The sequence below is a fragment of the Equus asinus genome, chromosome X (genome assembly GCF_041296235.1).
Source record: "Equus asinus isolate D_3611 breed Donkey chromosome X, EquAss-T2T_v2, whole genome shotgun sequence".
Taxonomy (NCBI): domain Eukaryota; kingdom Metazoa; phylum Chordata; class Mammalia; order Perissodactyla; family Equidae; genus Equus; species Equus asinus.
Window position 1 is genome coordinate 14,491,068 of NC_091820.1, and position 16,640 is coordinate 14,507,707.

General features: G+C 42.2%; 1 protein-coding gene across 6 annotated transcripts in view; it reads left to right on the plus strand.

Moving 5' to 3' along the window:
• PPEF1 (protein phosphatase with EF-hand domain 1) overlaps positions 1 to 16,640 on the plus strand; it is a 130,431-nt gene that overhangs the window by 9,919 nt on the left and 103,872 nt on the right. For 2 of the 6 annotated variants that reach the window (XM_044763751.2, XM_044763755.2), the window contains 3 exons: positions 5,183 to 5,391; positions 9,577 to 9,663; positions 12,459 to 12,559. The gene's annotated coding sequence lies outside the window, so the exon portion shown is untranslated. Of the gene's footprint in view, positions 1 to 5,182; positions 5,392 to 6,553; positions 6,724 to 9,576; positions 9,664 to 12,145; positions 12,304 to 12,458; positions 12,560 to 13,978; positions 14,105 to 16,640 lie in introns of those variants that run through there. The other 4 variants (XM_070502428.1, XM_070502429.1, XM_070502430.1 and 1 more) reach the window with 4 other exon arrangements.

Genomic DNA, 16,640 nt, shown 5'->3' on the forward strand with positions numbered 1-16,640 from the left:
GCCTCAGCCAGTAGATTTCTGCTTATATCTCATTGGCCAGAAGGGAGTCACATGACTACCCCTACCTGCAAGGGATCCTACCAAATCAAGTTTTGTTTGCCCATTGCCACCTAGAACAAAATTGGGGTTTTATTGGTAAGGAAGAAAGAGAGAATGGCTATTGGTTAGGCAACTATCAGTGGCTGCCACAATATGTCTTAACCCGTTTACTCCTTAGATCAACCCAGTGTGGATGGTACTATTACTGTCCCAGTTTTCTAAGAAACATGCACAGAGAGCTTATGTAATTTTCCCAAGCTCACACACAGCTGTTAAACGTTGGAGCTAGAAAATGACCCCAAGCAATCTGACTCTAGAACCGGATTCTAGTATGCTCCCAGACACATCCTGACCCACAGGGGAGACTACATTTCTTCTCGAGGATGTGTATCCTCTCAGGAAATGAAGGCCTCTCCTAGAAATGGTAGCTGATATCTGTTTAGCAGTTTATTAAGAATTTTCCAGTTAGATTATTCCATTTAAATATTATTATTCCCATTTTCAAAATGAGGAAACGGAGGCTCGGACAAGTTACATAAGTTGCCTAAGTTCCCCAGGTCATAAGTGGCAGAGCTGATATTTCTTTGAAATTACAAGAACTTACTGCTGGTCCCCTTTCCTAAATCCTCCTATTCTTCTGTGCAGAGACTTCATTTTTAATTTTTTAAAAGGACAACACTCTGCTCCAGGACCTATATTAACTTCACAGCCTTCTCAGGAAAAACAATCCAGAGAAGTCCTGGATCTCCCACCATCTGGCTTTCATAGCGTCCTTTTCACGTAGCCACACCAGTGGGGACACGGCAAAGCATCAGGAATTGTGTTCAGTACTAACAAACAGAGACCTGAACAGGGAGCTTACTTTTATCTCATGTAATATAGAATCCAGAGCTTTATTCAAAATATGAAGGAGTTCATTACAAATAGCTCTTATCTACCTGTTAAAGAGTCATTAAACATATAGAAATTTCCTGTCCTTAGCTACATCAAGTTAATTTATATTATGTTTCCTTAAAACTGCTTTGTAAACTGGACTTTTCACTAAGAATGACAGTCCACCTCACTGCGGTCAATTAATGAAGTTTCACCACATTACTGATACCTCAGTTTGCTTGTAATTGTTATTTCTCTCATTCTTTCCAAATATTTGAAGTCTTTAGCTTATGGCATTGTTTTATTTCTATATCACAACGTTCTCTTGTTCCGCTGATACTACTGAATTTACCCTAAAAATCGCAAGAACATTGTAGAATATAGTTTGACTTTAAAGAGTGGATTGAAAAAGAAATAGAGGTTTAAGTAAAAATCAGACCGTGCAGTAGAGCAGCACCTCTCATAGTATGCTCCACCACGTGGGAGTTTATTAGAAATACAGATTTATGGGCCCTACTGCAGACCTATTGCATCAGATCCTCCAGGGGCTGGGCCCAGGAATCTGTGTTTTAAGAAGATCCCCAGGTGATTTATAAGCACATTAAAGTTTGAGAAATACTGTTTTAGAGAGTTTTATATAAATGAGACTCACAGATTGTGCATTCTTTGGAATATTGGTGAAAATACTAACTTCACCTTTAGTAAACTAAGACCTACATTAAACCCTTGATTCTCCTTTGAAAGTCCCCAAATCATAGGTTCCAGTTATCTACTCCAGGTCACTGAGGCTCAACTCCAGTATGTCCTTGACTCTATCCCCCTGCCAACACCTTCACCTAGTTAATCAGTATTTGTCTTTCAGATGTCAGTTCAAAGGCTACTTCCTCAGAGAAGCCTTTGCTTGACCTCTTGACTCGCTCTCATGATACATGTACTTCTCCTTTGCAATTTCCTAATTTATTTTTATGATTTGATTAATGTTTACTTCCCCCACTAGACTATAAACTTTGTGAGGGAAGGACCTTGTCAGTTCTGTTAACTGTTATATCTCCAGGGTGTAGAACAGTGCCTGGCACACAATAGATGCTCAACAAATATTTGTAGAATGAATATGTGAATAAAGCCAAGACAAGAATAAGTGCTCTTAGAGAAAATTCTCTAAAAACTTTTCCAAGGGCTTCACCATAAATTCTTAGTCATCTGAGGCAATAGTAGCAAGGGTTTTGAAAAGAAAGCCATGGATCTTTCCCAGGCCTTGTTTTAGTTAATGGTTTCAACATTCCTCTAGAAACCAACTGTTCTTTGTTTTCTATGTTCATAAACACAAAAATGGTTGACAGGGAGGCAATGGTGGCAAAAAGAAAGCTTGAAGAACCTGGAACCTGCCTTTCCAATAAGCAGGAAGTGGTTCTCTCATCCAGGTTGTGTTATTCACGTTACTGTTGGCAGGTACTGTCATACCTGCATGTGGCATTGTGGAGTTGCCAAGGCAACCTATTAAAGAATCATTCTAGAATCTACCTCTGCAGAATTCCAGATGAGGCTGAGCACTCCTCTTTAAGACCTATAAGCGTGATGATGGATTGTGTCCTGAGCCTACAGATCAGGCTGAAAGATTCAGCAGCCAGCAAAGTGAAGATCTAGGAGTCTGTTTTCCTGGAGCCTGTGTGGACTGATAAAACTTAGAGGGAAGGGTAAGAACTCTTAAAGGAGCAGATGGACTGAATGAAATCTGTGTAGGCATGGAAACATGATTGAAAGTTCACCTTCTTCCTCTGTTTGCTTAGTTGTTTGGCCAATTCTTGTGGACTTTAAGTTTTGTGTACAGAGTTTATCATACTTTAGTATCTATTATATTGGAGCTATCTTTATAGGGTAGAATTGGGTCACCTTGATGTAGTGGGAAGAGTACTGGCCACCAAGTCATAAGACTGTGATGTTGGGGAGGCTACCTAACCTCTCTGGGTCTGGTTTCCTCTGCTATAAAGTGAAGGGCCTTTCTGAACAGGTCTGGTAGGCCAGAGTATCTTTTTTTTTTATTATTATTGAGGTTATGATAATTTACAACATTGTGAAATTTCAGTTGTACGTTATTAGTCGTCAGTCATCTTATAGGTGCGCCCCTTCACCCTTTGTGCCCACTCCCCACCCTCCTTCCCCCTGGTAACCACTAAATAGTTCTCTTTGTCCATGTGTTTGTTTATCTTCCACATGTGAGTGGAAACATACAGTGTTTGTCTTTCTCTATCTGGCTTACTTCGCTTAACATAATACCCTCAAGAGGACCAGAGTATCTTACTGTGCATCACAGCCTCACCCGTTACAGAGCTCTGGGCCAAGAGCCTCATGATTATCTTGCAAGGGGACTCTACCATCTGTGCCTAGGTCAAGTGCCCAATTCCCAGTGCTTTGACATGAGAGGGAGTTACATAAATGTATATCCTTTGTTTTACTTTTGTCTTGGAGTGGCAGATTATGGCTCCTGCAGAAGGAAGAGAAGAGGTAAGGAATTACCATTGCTCTGCCATTGATTCATGCTAGATGTCAAACTGAAATACGTGCAAAACGCCAGCACATACAAGCTAAAGGAACAGATTGTGGCAATATTTAAAAATATCACAGCTCTCTAAATAAGAAGCAGTTCTGATAAGCCTATTTGGAGTTCATGCAAAACTCCATAGCTCTGAGAATCTGAATTGTACATTGCCAAGGTAAATTACTTCTGTGCAGCAATTGTAGATAAAGGTATATTGGATTAGATGATAATACCTGTCTCCCTTGGTTTACAGACTCTCCTCTCTCCTGGGCTCCTTCCTGTCCAGATTGTCCCTTGTTTAGTCTCCTTTGCTCGCTCCCTCCTCCTCATTCCCTTTAAATGTCTCTATTCCCCCGCTTCTGCTTTTACCCCTATTGCCTTTTTGCTCTAAAAGCTTGCCTTGGCTATTTTATCTTCTCTAATCACTTCAGCTGTTATCGGTAACCTGCTGACCAATTTAATCAGAATCCACAGACCTGATTTATTTCCTGGGCTCTAAACAATTGTCTACTGCCTATGGGACATTTCAACTCATTGTTTTTCTCCACTGTAAACATACTGTCCCCCTTCGTTTCCTACCCCTGTACCCATTCACACTGTACCGCAATTAATGACCTTGCCCACTAGACTGTGAATGACAAGAGGGCAGGGACCATGTCTGTCTTGTCTACTGTTGTACCCTCAGTGCCCAGCATAGTGCCTGGCACGTGGTAGATACCCAGTAAGTATTGTTGAAGAAGTGAGGAATCCATTTATTATTCCAAGCTAGAAACCTTGGAATCATTCTTGATGCTTCTGTCTCCCTCACTCCCTCTACCCAGTCGGGGGCCTGTGGGGTTTATTACCTAAAGGGCTTTCACCTTTGGCCGCTCCTCTCCATCCCCACTGCCACTGCTTTAATTCAGCCCTTATCATCTCTCTCCTGGATTGTCGCAGGAGCTTCCTCACTGGTCTTCCTATGGCTGGCTTTTGCCCAGTTCATCACCGTCTGACCCTCAGAGAGATCTTCCTGAAGCTTAAATCTAATCACATTACCCTCAGGCTCCCCTTCACTTAAACAGAGTTTGCAGTCTGGCAGCCTCATGCTGAATCCATGGAGTCTGTATAGTGTTTTGAGAAAATGAGAATTACTGCACTTCATTGATTCTAAGATCCACATTTTTTCACATTTTAGCACCTCTGAAATTGGAATGTGTCTTAAAATCGATGGAGTGTCATAATTTGATGGGTGGCTTTTTTCTTTCTCATTGGTACATAAAATAATGATGTTTCTTGTAATCGAAGGCGTCTTCAAATTTGCAGAAATATACCGACATTTAAAAATAGGGAGATTTTACATAAAAATATGTTCAGCTTCTCTTGAAAAATTACATCGGGCAAGACTGGGCCAGCATTTCTGGATGGCAGCCTGAGAGGGAGCTACCAGTAAGTAGCAGCTGCCTCATATAGACACAATCTCTCCAGAATGTCCCATCGTTTCCACCCAGGCTGCCTTATTCATTTATATTATCTGTCCTAGCCCATGTAAGCATTTGAGATTGCAATCCCTGACTGACAGGTTAAAGTCTGACTTTGTTGTGATTTACAAGAATGATCACAGTTGGCACCAATCTCCCTCCCTGGTTCACGTCCCCATCCTCTGCTCTATACACCCTCTATCTCCCAGTCTCAGGAAACATTACTCAACTATAGCATGCTCCTGTGCGCCCTGGAATGCCTTTCCTCACCTTTCAGGCTCTATGGAACATTTCCCGACTTGCCCTAGCAGAGCTAATATCCTTCTGGACTCCAAAAGAACATGGGCGTATCTCTGTACCTACACCTCCTGTTTTGAGATTATTTGTGGACGAGTCCATGTCCCTCATTACACTATGAACCTGGAAGGGAAATGAATCAGAATGTATTCATCCTTCTATCCCTGCCTCATCGCTGGAACATGCTCAGTAAGTACTTGTTGAATAAAGAATGGATGGGGTGCGTTTTCTGACTGGGATCTCTGTGTTTTGAGTTTTGCCCAGGGATAGAGAGCTAAAAGTGAAGTCAGAGGGAAGGGCAAGTGTTTTCCTTAGTGCTCATAGTTTACAGCAGAAGACACTGCTTCTGGCTGTGATTTAGGAAGGCCCTTGGCAGTCACAGTCCGCCCGTGGGGACTTAATATCTGCAGACCCAAAGGCACTAAACCAGAGCCAGCTCTGAAGCTTTTAAAAAAATGTATTTTTAAATTAGTGTACAGTGAAATCAGCTTGTTATAGTTTTGTGAATTTTGACACATGGATAGATTAGCGTAACCACCACCTTATTCAGGCTACAGAACATTGCCCCCCAGAACTCCGTCTTGCTCTCCCTTTGTGGTCATACCCTCCCCCACCTGTAAACCCTGGCAACCACTGATCAGTTCTCCATCATCATATAGTTTTATCTTTTCGGGAATGTCATATAAACGTACGCAACCTTTTAAATCAGGCTCCTTTCACTCAGCATAATGCCTTTGAGATTCATCCAGGTTGTGGGGATCAGTAGTTTGTTCCTTTTTATTGCTGAGTGGCGTTTCAATGTATGGATATCCTACAGTTTGTGCATCCATTCTCCCATTGAAGGACATTTGGGCTGTTTTCAGTATTTGACCACATGAACCTGTGTACAGGTTTTTCTGTGAATATAAGCTTTCATTTCTCTAAAGTAAATACCCAGGGGTAGGATTGCTGTGTCATATGGTAAGTGTATGTTCAACTTTATAAGAAACTACCAAACTATTTTTCAGAGTGGCTGTACCATTTTGCATTCCCACCAGCAAAGTATGAAAGTTTTAGTTGCTCTGCGTCCTAGCCAGCACTGGGTATTTAGAATTTTTTTAAACCATTATAATAGGTGTGCAGTATTATCTCATTGTGGTTTTAATTTGAATTTCTGCTTCCTTGAATCCAGGGGGAACTGGGTGGAAAAAAATGGTCAACTCATCAGCAGTTTGGTGATGCTTCAAACTCTGATCTTTTTCCTTAATCTGCCTTCTGCTATTTACTTTTCAGAGTCCTCGTGTGGCTTATTTATTGCTGTGTAACAAATTACTAAAAAACTTAGCGGCTTATACACATAATTATCCAACAGCTTCTGCGGAGCAGGAATCTGGGAGTGTCTTACACGGGTCCTCTACTTCAGGATCTCTCACAAGCTGCTGCAGTCGAGGTGCTGGCTGGGCTGCAGGCATCTTAAGGCCTAACTGGGGAAGGATGTACTTCCAAGCGCACGTGGTTGTTGGAAGGATTCAGTTCCTTGAGGTCTGTTTGACGGAGGGCCTCGGTTCCTTTCTGCCTTTTGGCCAGAGACTTCCCTCAGTCCGGTGCCATGTGGGCCTCTCCAACATGGCGGCTTACTTTATCAAAAGCACACGAGTTGCAAAGGCAATAGAGTCTGCTAGCAAGACAGAAGGTCACAATCTTTTATAACCTAGTCACAGAAGTGACATCCCAATACCTTTGCCATATTCTGTTGATCAGGAGTCAGTCAGTACGTCCAGCCTTACAGTGAAAGGAAGGGGATTACAGAAGGGCGTGAATACCAGGATTTGGGGATCATTGGGGACCATGTTGGTGTCTGCCTGCCACAGTCCTCAGATAGCTGCTCCCTGGATTCTGTACGGCTTTTATAGCTTCAATCAATGGGAGGGACAGGGTAGAGTGGGTAGAGTGTCCTTATTCCATCTTACCCAGGCCGGAACTCTCTGTGAAGCTTATTGATTTGATTTACGGACATTCAGGGTTAATTGAAGGAGATTTTTTTTTTAAACTCAAGCCATCTAGGACCAAGCTAGGGTTAGACTAAGCAGTGGTCAAAATTTAAATTCTAATATCCACTAATCCTCTATTTATTAAATCACAACCATGGAAAGCTCAACTTTTGTACCCAAGATGGAGCCTTTTCAAAGCCAAACTTATAAACTTCAACACGTGACAGCTGTTTCAGCCTGTCGTTGTGGCTGCTGACAAGGTGACCCCAATAGACACATCTGGCCAGCACTGGCCTTTATGAATTTCTTTCACCTGATAGTGACTTGTAACCCACCTTTTATTTCTTTTAACAACTTTCCAAATCTAGCCTCTCTTTCCTTGTACTTACTGTGGTTTTTCTTTTGTGTGTGTGTGAGGAAGATTGTCTCTGAGCTAGTATCTGTGCCAATCTTCCTCTATTTTATGTGGGATGCCACCACAGCATGGCCTGACAAGCAGTGCTAGGTCTGTGCCCGAGATCTGAACCTATGAATCCTGGGCTGCTGAAGCAGAGCACACGAACTCGACCACTATGCCACCAGGCCAGCTCCTTAATGTGGTTTTTCAATACCCAGAACTCATCTCTGGAAATATGCTTGATCCTTTTTCTTTATTGAAATGTAAAGTTACTTGGTATTCCTTCCTTCTCTTCAAAAGGAAGCACGCTCTTTAAATCAAGGTTCTTAAAATGTTTTTGATCATGAACCTCTCACAGTAAAAGCTTTTTGAGAATAGACCCCTAGTACAGGTATATTTATTTACTTACAACTAATACTACTGAACTCATATACTGTGTACATTGCCAAACATACATGAAAATAGAAAATTCTAAAAGAATAAGAAAATAGATAAAAATATGAGTTCTGATATTTTGTTTTCTACTGTCCAGCAGACCTTCTGTGCATCTGCTGTGGGGCAGGTACCCCCTTTTGGAGACTACCAGGTGTTAGGAAGCTGGGAGTGGGTGTGGTTGCTTCCCATCGGCCCCAGCACCAGAGCTGGGAGGCCAGCCCGCCTTTGGTGCTCTAGGACATTGAGGTATCAGGGACCAGGAGTGCACAGACACCTTAAGTACTCACCACCCAACAGATCTGCACACACCATTTTTTTCAGTCTCTTCCCAAATCCAGCTGCTTTGCCTAGATTCTAGCATACCCCCCAGTGTATGTCGGAGCTGCCTGTTAGAATTACTTTTCTTTGGGAGAAATTGGAACTGTGGCCAGCTCTAGGAAGCTTGTGAAACAGGAGAGGTTTTCCTGCAATGCCCAGTCTCTTCCTTGTGAGGTAAGCAGCCATCTCCATTCCCCTCTGCCTTTCCATAGCTTGCTCCTACTACAGACTAACTGAGTGTTCTGGTTTGGGTTCCCTCAGAAGTAGACACTGAGACAAGTATTTGAGAGCAAGTTTATCTGGAGGGTGAAAGCAAACCCAGTAGGGGAGTGGGGAAGTGAGAAAGGAAAGAAAGACAGCCGAGGCAGCCAAGAAAGAGTAAATCCAGGCTGCAGAGGTGCAGAGGCTGCCCTTTTTCAACCACAGCAGACAAACACTTTTCTCGACCTGCTTGTAAGCCTAATTGCAGCATTATAACTAGGAACTCAGTTTGCTCTGATTTTTATTTCACCTTTCCCATTTCACATCCTGGTTAAGTACTGCAAAATATATGTATCTACAAGAACACCCTCTTCTTTCCCTCACCTTTTTTCTTCTGGTTAACTCCTAACTTCTGGCTGCTCAATCCTCAGGTCTCAGCAGGGGCATCACTTCTTCTAAAAAGCCTACCTTCATCCCGTTTGTGGCATAGGGCTCTTTCTCTGTCCCCCTTACCTGTCCTATTAGAGATTTTGTCATACTGTATTGCTTTCATTTATTCATTTAATAAATATCTATGATGTGCCTGGCATCATCATATGATGTGTGTGGTCGAGTGGTTAAGTTCGTGCGCTCCGCTGCAGGCGGCCCAGTGTTTCGTTGGTTCGAATCCTGGGCACGGACATGGCACTGCTCATCAAACCATGCTGAGGCAGCGTCCCACATGCCACAACTAGAAGGACCCACAATGAAGAATATACAACTATGTACTGGGGGGCTTTGGGGAGAAAAAGGAAAAAATAAAATCTTTGGGAAAAAAATGTGTTGAATTGAATCGAAGAGCACAAGGCGTCTTATCTAAGGAGGACCTGATGTTGCCATGGCCTTCCCTGAGGGCGTAGTTGAACTCTCACCTGACCTATTGGCTGTTTTCATATGATGGTGTGCCCATTGAGAGATAAATTGACCCACCTTGACTGTTAGGGAGATAAGTCTGTTAATGAGTGAGTTTAGAACTGTTAACATTACTTTGCCCATTATTTTTTCTTTTCTCAGGCTGAGAGAACACATCCCTGCTTAGCTGGAGGAAAGCCAGAGAACATTTGAGAAGAGGCTGGAACTTTCATTTTGCAGCCACACAAGGTGCTGACCAAGGCAATATAGTGTAATGATCATAAGTAGGGGTTCTAGAGTCAAAGTGTCTGGGTTCAAATCCCAGCTCTGCTCCTCATTTGTTGGTTGACTTCAGGCTATAGTTCCCAATGTGTAAATAGGGATAATAATAGTATATACAGTAGTCCCCGCTTATCCCTGGGGGATATGTTTCAAGACCCCCAGTGGATGCCTGAAACTGTGGATAGTACTGACCCCTATATATACTATTTTTTTCTATACATACACACCTATGATAAAGTTTAATTTATACATTAAGCACAGTAAGAGATTAACAACAGTAACTAATAATAAAATAGAACAATTATAACAGCATACTGGAGTAAAAGTTACCATAGATCCTAGCAACTTCAGTGTACCATTTTTTTCTTTCCTTATTAAGTTGAGAACTTTCACCTTCTTACTTAAAGGAAGCACTTTATGGCTTGTCTTTGGCATGTCCGAATTGCCAGCATCACTATTCTTGTGCTCTGGGGCCATTATTAAGTAAAATAAGGGTTACTTGAACACAAGCACTGCGATACCATGACAGTTGATCTGATAACGAAGACAGCTACTAAGTGACTAATGGGCAGGTCATGCATACAGCGTGGATCCTCTGGACAAAGGGATGAGTCATGTCTCAAGTGGGGCGGAGTGGGATGGCGCAAGATTTTGTCAGGCTACTCAGAATGGCATGCAATTTAAAACTTATGAATTGTTTATTTCTCGAATTTTCCATTTAATATTTTTGGACAGTGGTTGCGGGTAGCTGAAACCGTGAAAAGAAAAACCTTGGAAAAGGGGGGACTACTGTACCTCATAGGATGGTGTGTGGATTAAATAAGATTAACATGTAAAATTTACAAGTGCCTAGAACATAGTAAGTGCTCAATAAATGTTATCATTGTGATTTATTCACATACATCAGTGCTGGTTCGTTTAGCAGTTGGAGGCTGGCTATAGAACTCTTCGTGGTGCTTGAAGTAACACTTTAGCGTTCTTTGTACAATGGGAAGATCCAGTGAAGTTCTTCATTTTAAGCAAATTCTAAATTTTAGACAAGTCACATAAAGGGCACAACCAATCCAATTCATGGTCCAGAGGCTGGCCATTAAAACAACCACCTAAATCACGAGCTCTTTCCCTCCTTTCCTTTCTTTCTGTGATTAAACAAATATTCGGTGAGTACCTCTTATACATTTGGTGCTGGGGATGCCAAGAGGAATGAAATGGATCCTTATCCTTCAGGATTTCACATGTAAAAGGACAAATTACAGTGCACTTTGGGAAGCTTTATAATTGGACACACACATGGCTTTGAGAGCCAGAAGGCAGAGGGACTAACTCCCCCTTGGTGATTCAGGAAAGGCTTCACACAGAGGAGACATTTGAACAACTGTATCTGGACATAGCCATCATTTAATCACTGTGGACTGAATAGGCATCTGGCCGGAAACCCAGCCATATAGCGACATTGTCCATTAGTTTTCAGAAGCCTGGGTAATTATGCTATCATTTGCAATGTGTATGGTGGCCTTATCAGGTCCTAGTCTTAGAGTCCCTGCCATGGAAACCTGTACAGCTGTATTGCCTCATAATGAGGCCCTCTGATAATATTTAATATGCTAATAGAATTACAGAAGCCCAGGGCTGCCTTTCCAGTTATTTTTAAAGTGACTCCATTAGATTAAATAGCAAGCTAGGTAACCACTTTACTGGATCTCCCGTGGCTCTCAATTGTAGAAAGGAATTGGCTAAAGAGCAGCTTGGGTGGGGTTATGAAATGATGATGGCTGAAGTTCTTGAAATCCCAGCTCAAGGTGCCTAAGGCCAGTAAGCTCGAAAAGGCATATACTATGTAACCAGCTGGGAAGAGTTTGGGAGGAAAATTGCTGTCGGTGCAGCTACAGTCAATGTGAGGCTCTGGGAACAAGATCACCTCTGGATTGCCTCGAAAGACAGCAGAACTGTGGCTGGTGGCATCCAGTACTGACACTGGCACTTCGATTTTTCAAATGTCTTCCCCTTCTTCCTTCTCAAACTCTGCAAAATTACAGGTCAACTTTCCTTTTTCTTTTCTGCTGATGAAGAGAGGTGAATCTCCTTCTCACAGGTTCTCCAACAAGCAGCCGATTGAATAGCTGGAGGAATAAAAACATCATATAAATGAATTTGCAGCACAGCACCCAACAGCTGCTCCCTTAAACCCATGCCTTTTCAAGTCCTAAAGAGGAATGTTTTGTTTTTTCACTTCCTTCTCTTAATCGTACCCAGGTTACTGTAACGTTCCCTAAAAATCATCCTTGGTTGACCTAAAGAGTCAGCCACTGAGTGCTCTTCTGCTCTTATTTACCGAAATTCATTTTGTATTTTGTACTGATGCAGATTATTTATGCAAACAGCAGCCTGGTCCTGCTTGTACAGAGCCTGGTCCCCTTGGAAGCAGTCATGTGACCTCAGCCCATTACTTGAGAGCATCCCTTTATCTCCTAGCCCAGAACAGGGCAGGGTTGGGGCAGACAGCTGCGGCTCACGGGCCAGTCCAGCCTCTCCCGGATCTGCTGCTCGGAGCTCGCCTTCCAGGCTGAAAGGCAAAGCAGCTGGGGCATGTTCGAGTTATTTCTTTGTGTACGTGTGTGTATTTACTTCTTGATTTATTTAAGCAAGAGCTCTCTCTGCAGAGAACTGCAGAGGTGTGAGATGTGTGGAGTGTGTGTGTGTGTGTGTGTGTGTGTAGGGGTGGTGCTCCAGAGAGAACTGGAATTGTACCTCTTCTCTTTCAGACCTCTGCATCCCTCATAGAGAAGGTTTTTTCTCATTTTTGTTTCTCTTGAAACACCTGAGGTGAGGAAAAACCTCTGCATTGGCCAAGCAGAAGAAACAGGTAATACATTTATTTGTTCTTAGGTATTTGGGGCAAGCAGAAGTCTACATCATAAACATATATTGTGTAGCAACAGAACAGGGAACATGCACTTCTCGGAGCTGATTTTATTGCTTTGCAATTTCTCGGAATGATTTTTCTCAAAGATGCTGATTGCAAATTGTCATCATCTTAAAAATGTATTTAGATGACTTTGCAATCTGAAGGGTTGTGGCCTATTTCAAATGAACTCGGTATTTGGAAAAACTCTGTGGTTTCTTGGGTGAGAGCTAGAAAATGAGGGAAGGAATACTTTGAGAGACCCTTCTAGGCCCTTCCCCAAACCCTGCTACACAGTTTCATGTTCAGAAATCTTCCTTTAGCTCCCTTGGCCTCTTGCTATCTTAGGGGACCACAGGGTTTCCATCTATCTGTAAGAAAGCGAAACTGAATTCCTTGCAGTGTTCAAGAATTTTCTTTAGTGATTTAGTGCTTACATAGATTGACCAGATTGGGTCCTGAAACCAAGGCGTAGCTAACCTTCTAGTGGACGGACATTTTTGTTCTTTAATCATTAAGCACAGTGGCTCTTTAGTTCTGCCACTGATCAGCTGTTCCATGGAGTAGGATATTTAATTTCTGAGTCTCAGTTTCCTATCTGTAATATGGGAGTGATGATACCATCCGAAGGTTGCTGTGAAAATTAACTGGAATAATAGAAATATAAAGCACCCACTGTGCTGAGTAAATAGTAGTCCCTTAATAAAGAGTGGTTCTTCACTATTATTATTATTCATATAGTATTCTTTCCAATCTTAGTGCTCTCAGGGGAAAAGAGTCCCTTTCTTTGTGAATCTACAATTATCCCTGAACCGGTAGATACCCAAAGGGTTTAGTCTCTGGGAGGGCCGAGATAACACCTTCTGAAGGAAGAGATTTGAACAAACACAAGTTTCATTTCAACACTTCTACCACGGTGGGTACCCGCCCAGGCATGGCCCCTCCTAACTCATCAGCTGAGAAGAATTACTCTTTGTTGAAGTTGGTTTTTTCCACCACTGAGCTCCTCATTAGTCCTCAGTACAAGTCTGTAAGGTGTGCATTATTATCCCTGTTTTCTTATGAGAAAACTGAGGTGCAGAGGAATCAAGAAGCTGAGAAGAATTTAAACTGGTTTGTTTGACTTCTAAACCCTAGGCTCCTCTGGGCCAGCGTTAGGCAGTTAGAAACAACAGATATTCTGGAGATGCTTTACCTCAAAAGGGTGCCTGCTAGGCTCTTTGGGAAACAGTGGACACTATAGCTCTTTCTTAGAGTTTCATATTAGAGATGCATATTAACATATTGAAGGCTCTGAGGAATCCTGCTGTAAAGAAACCTGTTTAATCCTACTTCTCCTGAACTTATTTGATGGTGGGTCCTTTTTTGCCTTATCCCTAGAATCATAAATCACATACAAGTACTCTTCCACAAACACACTTTGGAAAATCTAGCATCAGGCCAAGCTGCCTCCTGATTACAATCCTGTCTGATATAGCAACAGATGCCCTCAGACACCTTCCGGGGGTAGGTAGTTCCTCCCTTTTCTTTCTTTCTTTTTTTTTTATTGAGTTCATAATAGCTTACAACATTGTGAGGTTTCAGTTGTACATTATTACTTGTCCATCACCATATAAGTGCTCCCCTTCACGCCCTGTGTCCTTCCTCCAGCCCCCTTCCCCTGGTAACCACTGAACTGTTCTCTTTGTCCATGTGTTTATCTTCCACATATGAGTGAAATCATCTGGTGTTTATCTTGTTCTGTCTGGCTTATTTCGCTTAACATAATACCCTCAAGGTCCATCCATGTTGTTACGAATGGGATGATTTTGTCTTTTTTTTTTTTTTTTTTAAAGATTTTTTTTTTTTTTTTCCTTTTTCTCCCCAAAGCGCCCCGGTACATAGTTGTATATTCTTCGTTGTGGGTCCTTCTAGTTGTGGCATGTGGGATGCTGCCTCAGCGTGGTCTGATGAGCAGTGCCATGTCCGCGCCCAGGATTCGAACCAACGAAACACTGGGCCGCCTGCAGCGGAGCGCGCGAACTTAACCACTCGGCCACGGGGCCAGCCCCGATTTCGTCTTTTTTTATGGCTGAGTAGTGTCCCTCCCTTTTCTTATCCTTTCATCTCATGAGACCCAGGAAGAGTCACCAGTTCAGTCACTGAACTGTGACTTATTCATTTAAGACCCCAGTCACAAGCAAGTGCTACAGTGTTCTCCTGGAAAGGTGGTGGAGGAAGGGGCCTCTTTAGTGTAGTCTGCCAGGGACTCCTCTACCCCACTCTGTGCCCCTTAGTTATATTTAGGCGACAGACATCAGACTGTAGAATCCTTGTTTTGTTGAATACCAAAGAGAATGTAGCAGGGGAGCCTGGAGAGGTATCTGTTCTCCATGTTCTTGTCTACACAGTCCGAGGGGCAAGAATTAGACCTGCCTATCTAACTCCCACTTTGGGGGCTGGGGTGCGGTGCCAGTTGAATGCCTATGCCTTCTAGATTTGGGTTCCTCAGGGCTAGAGCTAGAGTAGAAATTTCTCACAAAAGCCAGCATCTCTAGGAAAAGCTGAGTTTCTAACAGAGGAAACCACACAATTCACATCTAGAATGCCAGAGGCGGAATCAAGGTCAAGGTGGCTGAGCCAAGGTGTGGGAGTTCAATAGAGATGCACTTTGAAATAAAATAAAGTTAAGAATGAATAAGAACAATTTGCGGAGGCTGGGCTAGCACTTGGAGTGTGCTTGATGGCCGAGGTTAGGTTGGCTCCAAGGGCCATCTTTTGTTCTTTCCTTTATTTTCACCTTGGGAAATGCAAAGTGGTTAGGATGAAAAGAATTGAAGATCATCAAACAGTTCTACCCTCCAATTATCCCCTCTTATCCCCTGACACACACACGCAGTGAAAACCTTTTAACAGAAACCTTAGAAGCCTATCCTTTTGCAGATTAGGAGTGAGTACCAATGATGAGTCACTATTTTATGTTTGTGCTCTAAAGCTATCCTTGGTATATATTGGTGGGGGCAGCAGCACTGGGCAAGTTTCAAGTTTTTTTTTTTTGCTAAGATCCACCTTTTCAGTGGTTCATGTCACTGACTCTGGCATCCTTGGGTCTTTGTGAACACTGCAGAAACTCTCCACCTTTTGGGCTGGAGAATCCCTTTCAGGCCCCAGGGAATCATTTCTTGAGAGACTTCTTTGGTACGCTAAGTGCTTTTCTAATGCAGACACAGGGCGGGAACTGGAAGAAGCCGAGATTTTTCCTAATAATGGAAAATCCCCAAATCATTTTTATCAGCTTTGCAGCCAGCTAGAGATGTCCTCAAAGGCACGCACACCTGTAAAAACTTGCTTCCCTCTCTGCCTTTAAGTAGGTGATTACCATCTAGGTTGGGCAGTTGTGGGACTAGTAAGTGGCACCTGGTCTTAACCAGCCCTTGTTTTGGTGAGAAGTAAAATGAGCTCTTTTTTTTTTTTTGACCTGTTACCTGAGGGAGAAAAACAGTTTAAAAATAACTTGCTTAATAATTATTTAATAATGTAAAAATTCTAATAGCAAATTATTTTTTCTAATAACCAAATAATTCTAGAACAATTCTCATTTCTTTCCATCATGATTTAAAATTTTTCTTTAAAAATGGGTGTATAGGTACTACCCATTTTCTGGTTTAATAAAAGGCTTTTGTGTAATCAAATGGCACATATCTGTACCCAAAATGATGGACGAATAATGGCTTTTAACAATTTTGAAAATGACTCTGGTTTAGAAATGTTCATTCTTTTATCCATTCATTCACGTAGCATTTATCAAACACCTGCTGTGTGAAAGGTACTGTGTAGGTGGCAGAGATTCAGGGAGTATTTAGAAAGAAAGATACCCATGGAGCTTACAGTCTAGCAGAAATATACTCAGGTTTGATACTTTTTAGTTCCTAGTGAATCTTTTTTGTGGAATTTTGTTTGTTGTGTAATGAATTAACTGAGAGGTAGCTGAGAACCAAATGCTTTTGGAAACATATTGCTTAATTTTTTTTCTGAGAAAGAAAATCAAGTTTGAAATACAGGT